The sequence below is a fragment of the Eutrema salsugineum genome, unplaced genomic scaffold (genome assembly GCF_000478725.1).
Source record: "Eutrema salsugineum unplaced genomic scaffold, Eutsalg1_0 scaffold_3, whole genome shotgun sequence".
Taxonomy (NCBI): Eukaryota; Viridiplantae; Streptophyta; class Magnoliopsida; order Brassicales; family Brassicaceae; genus Eutrema; species Eutrema salsugineum.
The window spans coordinates 13,078,622-13,087,233 of record NW_006256756.1 but is presented as its reverse complement, the minus strand read 5'-3'; the positions used below and the strand labels follow the sequence as shown (position 1 = coordinate 13,087,233).

General features: G+C 44.9%; 1 non-coding gene across 1 annotated transcript; it reads right to left on the bottom strand.

Annotated features, from left to right (window-relative positions):
• Window positions 1-7,852: 7,852 nt before the first annotated feature.
• On the bottom strand, window positions 7,853-7,959 carry LOC112085876. The gene has a single exon (XR_002899160.1). It is a non-coding gene; the product is annotated as a small nucleolar RNA R71 (small nucleolar RNA).
• Between the last annotated feature and the right edge of the window lie 653 nt (window positions 7,960-8,612).

The following is an 8,612-nucleotide window of genomic DNA, read 5'->3' as shown; positions in this document are numbered from 1 at the left end:
TGCTCTCTACCTCGATCTGAATGGAAAAATCGAAGCTCTGAACACCCATGTCAAGCAGCTCGATACACAGGTAGCCCAAACTGCAGGTTCTGTTAAAAGGCAAGAGGGTTTTCTTCCTGGGAAGACTGACACCAATCCAAGGCATCACTGCAGTGCTATCACGTTGAGGAGTGGTAAAAATCTGAGTTCTGAGCCCAAGAAGACGCCTCCTGCACCTGAAGTCGTGGACTTAGAAGATTCTGAAGAAATTCCTAAGATTTCAGAGCCGGTGACGAGCGACACCACCACTAGTGTCGCGCGTCACCAATTGCAGAGCGAAGCTGTTGATGCTCCGAATCCGAAATCTGCAGAGGAGAAAGTCTACAAACCTAAAGTTCCTTACCCAAGGAGCCCTAGGAAGTCCAAGCAAGAGCTTGATGATGCACAATGCAAGGCCCTGATGGAAAAGCTTGTGATTGAGATTCCTTTGGTTGATGCTGTAAAGATCACTCCTGTCATCAGACGTTATGTGAAGCGAATGGTAACCAATAATCTCAGCCATGAACAAGGGGTGATGATGATATCTGAGCAAGTCAGTGCAGTGATTCAGAACCGAATTCCAGAGAAGTTTTCTGATCCAGGAAGCTTTTTTTTGGATTGCTCTATCTTCACAGAGAGATTCAAGAGATCGCTGTGTGATCTGGGTTCAAGTGTTAACCTCATGCCTTATTCGGTAGCTGTCAATCTCGTCATGACTGATTTCAACCCAACACGGATCTCCCTCATCCTAGCTGATCGCTCGACAAGGATACCTGAAGGGGTGCTAGAAGATGTTCCAATCAAGGTTGGAGACTGCATGATACCAACTGACTTTGTGGTTTTGGAGTATGGAGAGGAGCCTAAGGATCCTCTTATCCTTGGGAGACCTTTTCTAGCTACAGCAGGTGCTATCATCGATGTCAGGATTGCTCTGAATGTTGGAGATCTGGTGATGAACTTTGACATGGACAAGCTGATGAAGAAGCCCACAATCGATGGTCAGACCTTCTATGTCGATACTCTCACAGAGTTTGCTGAGGAGTTTCTCCATGAGATGCTGCCTACAGACCCACTTGAGAGAGCTCTGACCACGTCTGCCTCTGAGGCCGAACACTTGGACGAAATTTCAGCATCTTACTCAAAGATGTTGGACTCCAGCGAGCATGTGATGCAGCTGGCATCGCAGGTGGAACAGCTTGAGACTCCTGCGAAGGTGAAGCAGTTATCCGACTGGAGTGAGGAGAAAGCTCCTAAGATTGAGTTCAAACAACTCCCTGCAGGACTAAGGTACGCATTCCTGGGCTCTAATTCCACTTATCCAGTCATTATCGACTCTTCTCTGAACAATGCTGAGGTTACCTTACTACTGAGCAAGCTGCGCAAGCATCGCAAAGCTTTTGGCTATTCTCTTGATGATATTTCAGGTATCTCACCAGACTTTTGCATGCACCGAATCCACCTAGAGGATGAGTCGAAGTCGTCGATCGAGCACCAGCGCAGGCTGAACCCTAACCTGAAAGACGTCGTCAAAAAGGAGATCATGAAGCTACTGGAAGCTGGAATCATCTATCCAATTTCAGATAGTGCTTGGGTGAGTCCTGTGCACGTGGTTCCTAAGAAAGGAGGGGTTACTGTTGTGAAGAATGACAAGGATGAGTTGATTCCGACGCGCACAGTGACTGGACACAGGATGTGCATCGATTACAGGAAGTTGAATGCAGCGACCAGGAAAGATCACTTTCCATTGCCCTTTATTGATCAGATGCTGGAGAGACTTGCAAGCCATCCCTACTACTGCTTCCTCGATGGGTACTCAGGATTTTTCCAGATCCCTATCCACCCAGACGATCAGGAGAAGACCACCTTTACCTGTCCATACGGCACTTTCGCATATCGCCGGATGCCCTTTGGACTCTGTAATGCTCCTGCGACGTTTCAGAGATGTATGATGTCCATCTTCACTGACATGATTGAGGATTTCATGGAGGTTTTTATGGATGATTTCTCAGTCTACGGATCATCTTTTAAGGACTGTCTGGATAATCTCTGCAAGGTTCTGGCTCGCTGTGAAGAGAAACACTTGGTCCTTAACTGGGAAAAGTGTCACTTTATGGTCAGAGATGGGATTGTGCTTGGGCACAAGGTTTCTGCAGCTGGCATCGAAGTGGATCGCGCGAAGATTGACGTCATGACGAGCTTGCCACCACCCGATTCTGCGAAATCGGTTAGAAGTTTTCTGGGTCATGCAGGCTTCTATCGTCGCTTCATCAAAGATTTCAGCAAGATTGCACGCCCTCTTACTGCTCTGCTCTGCAAAGATGCTAAGTTTGAGTTTACAGATGAGTGCCTTGCTGCGTTCGAACAGATCAAGCATGCTCTGATAAGCGCCCCCATTGTGCAGCCTCCTGACTGGAATTTGCCTTTTGAGGTGATGTGTGATGCTAGTGATTTTGCTGTTGGTGCTGTTCTAGGACAGAAGAAGGATAAAAAGCTTCATGCCATCTACTATGCCAGTCGAACTCTGGATGATGCTCAAAGGAATTATGCTACTACTGAGAAAGAGCTGTTGGTTGTGGTCTTTGCTTTTGAGAAATTTCGACCATACCTTGTGGGATCGAAGGTGATTGTGCACACAGACCATTCTGCACTCAAATACTTGATGCAGAAGAAGGATGCGAAGCCTAGGTTACTGCGATGGGTGCTACTCCTTCAGGAATTCGATATTGAGGTCAAAGACAAGAAGGGGGTTGAGAATGGTGTGGCAGATCATCTCTCACGCATCAGGGTTGAAGACGACGTACCCATAGACGATTTCCTGCCAGAAGAGAATGTGTATTATGTGGAAACCAAGTCCCAGAGCAGTTTTGACGAAGAATTGCAGGTTTTTCGAGTTGGAGGAACGTTAGTGACGAGCGACACCACCACTAGTGTCGCGCGTCACCTTTCTCAGGCGAACACAGAGACCTCCCAAATTTGAAACAGACTTCCTGAGACCAGTTCAGCTGCTGTATCCGCTACCCAACGCCCTTGGTATGCCGATATTGCCAATTATCTCGCTGCAGAGGCTGAGCCTGAGAACTTTAAGGGCTATGCAAAGAAGAAGTTCCTGAGAGAGCTGCGAAGATACCACTGGGATGAGCCATATCTGTACAAGCACTGTTCTGATGGGATTTACAGAAGATGCATTGCAGAGTCAGAAGTTCCAGAGGTGCTGTTTCATTGTCATGGATCCGAATATGCTGGACACTTTGCAACATTCAAAACAGTGTCTAAGGTTCTTCAAGCAGGCTTCTGGTGGCCTACCATGTTTCGCGACGCGCATGCTTTCATCTCGCAGTGCGATGCTTGTCAGAGGAGAGGAAAGATCAGCAAAAGACATGAGATGCCACAGAATTTCATCCTTGAGGTTGAGGTATTCGACTGCTGGGGTATCGATTTCATGGGTCCTTTTCCCTCTTCTTATGGGAACAAGTACATCCTGGTTGCTGTTGATTATGTCTCAAAGTGGGTCGAAGCCATTGCCAGTCCCACCAACGATTCTTCAGTGGTCCTTAAGATGTTCAAAACCATCATCTTTCCTCGATTTGGAGTGCCTCGAATTGTTATAAGTGATGGTGGTACTCACTTTATTAACAAGATTTTCGAAAAACTCCTAAGGAAGCATGGAGTTCATCATCGAGTTGCCACTCCTTATCACCCTCAGACGAGTGGACAGGTCGAAGTCTCGAATCGTCAGATTAAGGAGATCCTGGAAAAGACAGTGGGTAAAACTCGAAAGGATTGGGCTGCGAAGTTGGACGATGCACTCTGGGCGTACAGGACAGCGTTCAAAACACCTCTAGGCACCACACCTTTCCACCTGCTCTATGGAAAGCCCTGTCACCTTCCAGTGGAGATCGAACACAAGGCAGCCTGGGCGATAAAGCTGATGAATTTCGACATCAAGTCTGCTGCAGAGAGGAGACTGATACAGCTGAATGAGTTGGACGAAATCAGGCACCATGCCTATGAGAATTCAAAGTTGTACAAAGAGAGGACCAAGGCGTATCATGATTCAAAAATCCTCTCCAGGCAATTCGAACCGAATGATCAGGTACTTCTGTATAATTCTCGTTTGCAATTGTTTCCTGGTAAACTTCGTTCTCGATGGTCAGGTCCTTTCATAGTCAAAGAGGTTCGCCCCTATGGTGCTATCGTCCTCCCCACACCAGATGGTAGCAGAGAGTTCACAGTCAATGGACAAAGGGTGAAGCACTACTGGGCCAAAGCTGAGATTCCGGATGGACATATCGTGCCTCTGGATGGTGCACCTCCTGCTTGAATCGCCATCAAGTCAAGCTAATGACTTAAAAAAAGCGCTTGGTGGAAGGCAATCCACTGGTGAGTCTGTAAATAAGTCTTTTGTTTCAGTGATTTTCGTTTTTCTTTTCGTGTTTTAGGTGAAGCAGAGGCTGGTGTCGAGCGACACTACCTTCGGTATCGCTTGTCACTTGTTTTCTCTATATATAAAAACAAAAAAAAAAAACAAAAAAAAAAAATAGGAAATCAGGAAACCGGAGTCAAACCAGAAATTCGGATTGGTCTGCTGCAATTCGGTACGAGGAAAACAAGTGTCGCACGATACCATCATCAGTGTCGCGCGTCACCATCATTGCAGCCAGGTAAGTTATCTGTTTTTCCTGTGTTTCTCTGTTTCTTTTCTTTCTGTGTTTCTCTGTTATTCAAGTCTGGGGGAGGTAGTTGCTGACATTGTGTTTGTTTTTCTTAAGAGTCAGTTGTGTCAAAACGTTTTTGAGTCAAAACCTGTTGGAGATCATGATGCTTTTCCTGGAATTATTGTGCTGACTTTTCACCTAAGTGACCACTGCTGCAAATTCAGACTAGATCCGACTAATGAAAAATCCAAAGGCTGACCAGTTGACTAGAGGCGTCCATGTTTCCAACAGAATCCACTAACCCTGAGCTAAGTACTGAACTTCACTTTTAACTCGTTGATGTGACTAATGCCTTTAGAGCTTGATTCCTCGTTCGTACTTGATCAATGAAAGCCTGTGTGAAATTTAATGTTGGTATTTCTCTCCCTTGTGATGAACTAAGAAAAGAAGAAAGAAAGAAAAAGGGCAAAAAGATTGAGATGATTTTCGCTTAGGAGTGAAGGGCTAGGAATGTTTCCAATGATCCCATTATTTCACTTCTAAGTTGGAATGATCACACAAAGGAAGGAAGTGAGGGGTAGGAATGTTTCCCATGACCCCACTATTCGCTGAAAACCTTTGATACAAGGTAAGGGGACAACTTGGGGACTTGGTGGCAAACACCATCAGTACTCGCAGCTTTACCCTTATCGAGTATATGCCATAAAAAAATGATGATGAGTGTGCGAAAAGAATAAGTCTGGGGGAGAGAAAAGTACCAAAGTTTGTATGGCTGATTTGTTTGAGTATAGTACGGGAAAGAGTCTAGAAGGTTCTTGGAATCTGAATCATCAGTGAGATCCAGCGATGAAGGTTTATGGACCATGTTGTGGAATTTTGGACTTAATCTGGAAAGCTGTGAATGTCTACGGAGAAGTACATGGTGGTTCGATTTGGAATGATGAAGCAGTAGTTGAGTTGCAGGGTGATCGGTCAAAAGCGATGTTCCAATGAAAGGTTGAGTCTCTGTGTTTTCAAACTTCTTTCTCTTGTTTGGTGTTCTGTTTGCTTGAGGGCAAGCAAATGCTAAGTCTGGGGGAGTTGATATATCATGGTTTTTATGGTTTTTAACCATGGTATAAGTCCTATTTATAGAGTCTTTTTAGTGTCTTTCGAGTCTTTTGGAGTCTTTTCAGGTCATAGGTACGTTTGGAGCTTAACTGGAGACTTTGGAGCACTTTTGAGCTTAATCAGGATCAAATTCGTCAAGTATGGATTTTGTGCTTTAGTGACGCTCGACACCATGGAGAGTGACGCGCGACACTTGTCAGAGAAATAAGGAAAAGGCGACTTTGTTTCCTATTTGAAGAAGGAGTTGGGCCCAAACGTTTTCAAGGAAGCCCAAAACGTGTCTTAGAGATATATATAGGATTTTTATTCCCTTTTTACGTTAACCTTAGATTTTCTTAGAGAGAGTTTTTTGTTTTTGAGAGTTTTTGGGGAGACAAGTCTGAAACTCTGTTCCGGAGAGAGAAGATTTCGAACCCCTGTTTATTAATCTATTTACTGCTTACTGCAAGTTATTCAATCATGCTTATTGCTTCAATCTCCATGTCTGAGTAGTTTGCTTGTTAGGTTTAGGGTTCTCATAAAGGATTTCATTGGATGTTAGATTGATTGGTTAGTTAGGGTTCATAATCTATTTAGTTCTTCACCATAGGTTGTTCTTAAAGCTAATTCTGGATTGGCCACCTAGAACTTAGATCTTAGGTTGCTTAATTGACACGGAAGTGTAATTGAATAACTGGAAAGAACCTAGGGTGAGCAAAGTAGCTATTCGCAAAGGAATTTGGTTTAGATACTTTGTGAACATATCGAACTTGAGCATTAAAGCTGGTTTAAATCTTTAGGGTTTGCAAAGGAATTTGGAATTCTAGGATTTTGACTTAGATAATTCTCACAACGGAAGTTGGTTAATTATAATTCTGTGATTCGAGTTCAAGAACTGTGCTTAAACCTGAACCCTGACTAATAGATTGATCTGCATGCATTGATTTCCTGAGAAACTCCCTAAGCCTAATCTCCATTCATCTGAATCTTACAAACCGTTTTTATTGCTGCTTAGTCTAATTCTTTGCATTGCTATTTATTTACAATATTTCTGCTTAGCGTAATTCAATCTCTATAAGGTTTATTGAGTGATCTCTTGTCTCTGTGGTTCAACCCCTACATACTACAACTGCACATCTGTGCTCTTGCAGAGTAGCTTAGGGATTAAACTTTGAGCATATCAAGTTTTGGCGCCGTTGCCGGGGACTTGATTTCGCCATTAAACCTAGTTTTTGAGTTTCGACTAAGTTTTTCGACTTAGTGTCGAGCGATACCACTTGTGGTGTCGCGCGACACCTTCTTTTCTTTAACCTAGTTTACTTATTTTCGTTTTCTCTCTTTGTTTTTGGTGTTTCAGGTTTATGCATACTCGTGGAACTAGGAGCAACAAGGACATCCCGCTAGTGAATTTGAGCAACGAACAGCTAGCTGAGTTAGAGCGAACGAGGCGGAAAGCAAGAGATCCGGCAATGATGGAAAACGCCAATGGACTTGTTCGTGATGATGATGGAACCTGGAGAGACCGAGAGGGTCATCTGTGCAATGCGAGAGGCCAAAGGATTGATGGAGATGGTAACATCATTCCACCAGCTCCTTTACCAGTGGATGGTGTTGACCAGAATCCACCACCTGCACCGCGTGGTAATGCTGTGATCGTTCCACATCAGAGGAACGCTCCAGAAGATCGGAATGTAAGGGAACCTGCACCTGCAGCTGGACATGGACGAACACTTGGAGACTACAACAGGCCTGAGCAGTTCTATGCAAATCGTTCTGCGATTCGCGCTCCTGCATTTCAAAGGAACGATTTTGAGCTGAAGCCTGTGTACTACACTCTTGTGGGTCAGCATCCTTTCCATGGCCACTCTCATGAGCACCCTATGGATCACATCGAGAGGTTTGAGGACTTGGTCACCAGCACCAAATACAATGGAGTGTCCAATGATTTCCTCCTCTGCAAGCTGTTTCCTTACTCTCTTGCTGGAGAAGCAGCTAACTGGTTGAAGCAGTTGGAGCCAGGATCACTCACCACTTGGGAGGAGACCAGGAACGCCTTCCTGCACAACTTCTTCGAAGATGCTAGGTCTGAGGAGTTGAGGACTAAGATCTCGACTTTCTCTCAGGACCCTACTGAAGCGTTCAAGGCTTCTTGGGTGCGATTCAAATCGTACCAGCGAGACTGCCCTCACCATGGCTTCAGCGATGTGCAGTTGCTGGGTATCTTTTTCAGAGGTATCGACTGGAGGTATCAGATGGCGCTTGATGCAGCAAGCAATGGGAACTTCAACACCAGATACCCAGACGAAGCTGTTGAGCTCATCGAAAACTTGGCATCCAGCAATAGCACCAAGAATGCAGATCTAGAGCGAAAGAAGCAAGCTGGGAACATGGATAGATCGCAGATCGCTGAGGTGAAAGCTAAACTTGATTCTGTGCACAGCCTTTTAGTGGGTAAGAAATCTGTCAGATTCGCACAGGAGGTGGAGAGTTTCGAACCTGAGGATGCAGCTGAGGAAGAGGATGTCAACTTTGTCAGTGGATCAGGATTTCAGGGTCAGAGGTTTGGTAATCAGCAAGGTAACAGAAGCTACAGTGGAAATTACAGTGGAAACAATCAGAGGAATACCTTCAACAGTAATCAGAACTTCTCTGGTTACACGCCTAAGCCTCAGTACCAGAAACCTTTTTCGAGCAACAGTTTTTCCAGAAACTACAGCACTCCTTCATCTCAACCTCAAAATCCTGACAATGAGATGAAGTCTATGCTGGAACAGATTCTGGAAGGTCAGCAGAAGCTCACCGTGGACTTTAATGGGAAGATGGATGCTCTCTACCTCGATCTGAATGGAA